At 47.4% G+C, this 3,522-nt stretch overlaps 1 pseudogene; it reads right to left on the bottom strand.

Annotated features, from left to right (window-relative positions):
• Nucleotides 1–1,318: 1,318 nt before the first annotated feature.
• Nucleotides 1,319–1,497, bottom strand: LOC136573918 (U2 spliceosomal RNA; annotated as a pseudogene).
• Between the last annotated feature and the right edge of the window lie 2,025 nt (nt 1,498–3,522).

Raw genomic sequence — 3,522 nt, 5'->3', positions numbered from 1 at the left:
GTAACCACTTGGTAAATAGGGGTGAGCTCCGGGCATCTATCCATATCGCCCAGGTGTGATACAATTTATCATAGCCTGACGGCTCATCTGGAAGCCTCATTCTCTCCATACGCTCTATTTCGTGGATCATTGTTATTTTTAGTGGAGTGCATTTTTTATGCAGCACACAAGGGGGAGACAGCGGCCTACCAAAATCTAGTTGGCTGCTGCTGTGGCTTTCTTTTTTTAAAAAAAAGGTAGGTTCCGTTCTTCCATGGTGAGGAATAGGCAGGGAGGTTCCGTTTTTGCCAGCTGGGGAATGCTTATAGGCAAGGCCTTATCCCTGGTGGTGCGTGTAACGTCAGACCACGTTTTAGACATGCAGCAGCAGCATTCAGTCAGTGGCTGACAAACGAGCTCCATGCAAGTTTACATTAAACAGACACATTTCTTTCTTTACTGTATTGACTGCGGTCTGTAATCGAGCGGTTGAACTGTTTCTGTGTCCATGCATTGAATAAAGCAATACATCCTTGTAAAGTAGACGTCCGTTCGTTGGAGTTCTTTGCTCCCCGAGTGTTGCTCCATCTCTAAACGTTGGCCTGGATCTTCATGGACGAATACTGCCCATCCCACGTGGAGCGTGTATCTCAGCCCGCGTGGAGTGCTGCAGTCCAATGAGGTATTCCGTGCTACATAGCAAGCCTTGGGCCTGTGTGATTGGGGGTCCGCTGCTGTCTGTCCACTCTGAAGCACACATCCGGGGTCGGCCGCTTTTCGACTACCAGCGACTGCAGGTCACACACACAGGCTGGTTGGAATGGCCTAGCATTATCCTGATCTGGAGGTGTAACTTGAAGCTGCGGGGCCCGAGTACAAAGTCTGGAACTGGGCCCCCAAACTATAAAGCTTCATTGATAGCATTGGTTTACAATGTGGGGAAGAGAGACTTTATGGGCCCCCTGGGGCTCCGGGCCCCCTGCACATACACCCATGACCCGAATACGTGGAGCATACAGAGACAGGCTGCCAGGATACGCTGTGCCTGCCCGATGTTTCCAACTTGGCTATTAGCGCAGCGGTAGGTACGAACTATAGAGTGCGGCTGCCATATGAACTGGTGTGTGTGTGTGTGTGTGTGTGTTGTTTTGCTTCCAGTTGTACCTGTGCTGTGCACACTCTGGCAGACGCAGCTGCTCAGTGGATACAATGTTGCGAGCAGACGGGCTGAGTGTCAATCAAAGTGCTTGGGCGGTGGTAGCAGCAGCCGCCGCCACAGCTGCGCTGCACCTCTTGCTCGTCGGTGTTGTTTTTCTGCTTTTGGAAACTGTTGTAGGAAAGGGGGTGCACCGGTCCTGGAGGTACTGCAATACCAGGTCAATGCGTGGAGTGGACAGAGCAAGCTCTTTTTCCAGCTCCCTGTTCTAAAAATCCATTTAATATATGGTCCCCAGATAGGGGACGTATCAGATATTAAACTGATAAGAACAGATTTTTTTTTTTTTTTTGAAAAACCAGAACGGCTTTATTTACACATCATAAAACAGTTCATCACATCAAATACAACTTAAAAACATGTTAAACTCATGACAAATTAACCAACTGAATCCATTTTTTGACTTTCCACATCCCCTCTGCATCCACCCCCCCTTTGCTTTTGTCCCACAAATAAATAAAATACAATTTCCCCAACACCATTCGCACGCTGTCCCTAACACTCAGATCCTTCCGCTTAAACACATACACATTCCTCACATCCCACAACACTTCCTTCACACACGCCAAGAAGAGCCACAGCAGTCTCTGCTTCACACAATCACTCACACCTAACCCGAACATAACTAACTCATAATTGATGAAAGTGGCTCCCGTTATCTCCCTGCACAATGTGCCAAGTCTCCGCAGTACATTCTGCGCATAGTCACAGTTCCAGAAAACATGCATTACACTCTCACATCCTCCACACCCCTCTCTCGGACATCTCTCACTCCTCACCAAGCCTCTCACACGCTGAAACTCTCGTACTGGTAACACACCATGCAGACTCTGCCATACAATCTCACTCTGCCTATTACTCATTCCGTCCATCTGTACCTTCTTCCACACTTTCTCTACATCCGCTCCTCGCACAGAATTAATGTCACACACCACATCCTTACTCTCAATGATCTTCCGCACCATCCGCTTATTCTTCAGCACACTCACCTCGCACTCACTCAACTCAAACTTCACCACAAAATTGACAACCCATTCATACCACTTTGGACTCTCAAACGCCACTGGCTTACGTAGATCATACTCGCACCACTTCATCCGTACATACAATCTCCCTGCCAAATACCTCATCATACACGCCCCTTTTGTATCTTTCTGAAACAATGTTAACAAGAAAAAGATAATGTTGCAACCAAAGTAAACTTCCAGATTGGGAAAACTCACTCCCCCCTTTCTCCAACTCTTCACCACCACGTCTCTCCTCAACCGCTCCATTCTTGACCTCCAAAAAAAGGTAAAGAGGATTCTATTCAGTCTCCTATGGGTCATGTAGTCCGGCGGGAAAACCATCGCCACATAAAGAAATATTGGTAGAATCACACTTTTGATCACTAGAGTCTTACCCATGAAGGTAAGGCTCCGCAGCCTCCAAAAATTTAAACAACTTTCTGCTTTCTGTTTTGCTTCTCGCCAACTCTCCTTCCCATCTAGACTACTGTCAAAACTAATTCCTAGAATCTTGATAGCCCCATCCACTGTATTTAACCCCACATCCGCACTCAACACAGCCTCACCAAACACCTTACATTCACTCTTGTCCCAATTCACACGGAAAGCAGATGCACCACAGAAAATAGACACCAACAGCTTCACCCTCCTCACCGCGCACTCAGACTCACACATCACACACACATCATCCATGTAAGCACTCACCTTCAACTCTCTTCCGTTGCTGCCAGGGATATGGATTCCCCGCACTACCTTGTCTCTCTTGATCATACATAACAAAGGTTCCATGGCGCAAATAAACGCCACAGCCGACAGCGGACACCCCTGACGCACTCCAGACTTCACATTCACTCTCCTTCCAACCTTCCCATTCACCAACATGCTACTATAGATATTTGCATACAAACTCCTCACTCTGCACACAAACTCGGCCGGAAATCCCATTCGCAACAACACTCGAAACAAAAACCCATGCGACAACCTGTCATACGCCTTCTCAAAATCCACACTCACCACATACACATTCTTCTTTCGCTTCTTGCAGTCCCACAACACATCTCTCTTCAGACACAAACTCTCATGCACACGTCTCCCAGGCACCGCACAATACTGGTCCTCACTCACAACACACTCCACCACGTCACGCATACGGTTGGCAATTATCTTAGCATAGATTTTATAGTCACAGTTTAACAATGTGATAGGACGCCAGTTCTTTAAAAGCTTCAGATCACCCTTCTTTGGTATCAACACAACCACACCCTCACGCATACTATCAGCCATCTCCGCATTCATCCACATGTACTTGCACACCTCACT

This window comes from Eleutherodactylus coqui, chromosome 7 (genome assembly GCF_035609145.1).
Source record: "Eleutherodactylus coqui strain aEleCoq1 chromosome 7, aEleCoq1.hap1, whole genome shotgun sequence".
Classification (NCBI taxonomy): Eukaryota; Metazoa; Chordata; class Amphibia; order Anura; family Eleutherodactylidae; genus Eleutherodactylus; species Eleutherodactylus coqui.
The sequence above is the reverse complement of the archived record's forward strand: the minus strand, read 5'-3'. Positions and strand labels throughout refer to the sequence as shown.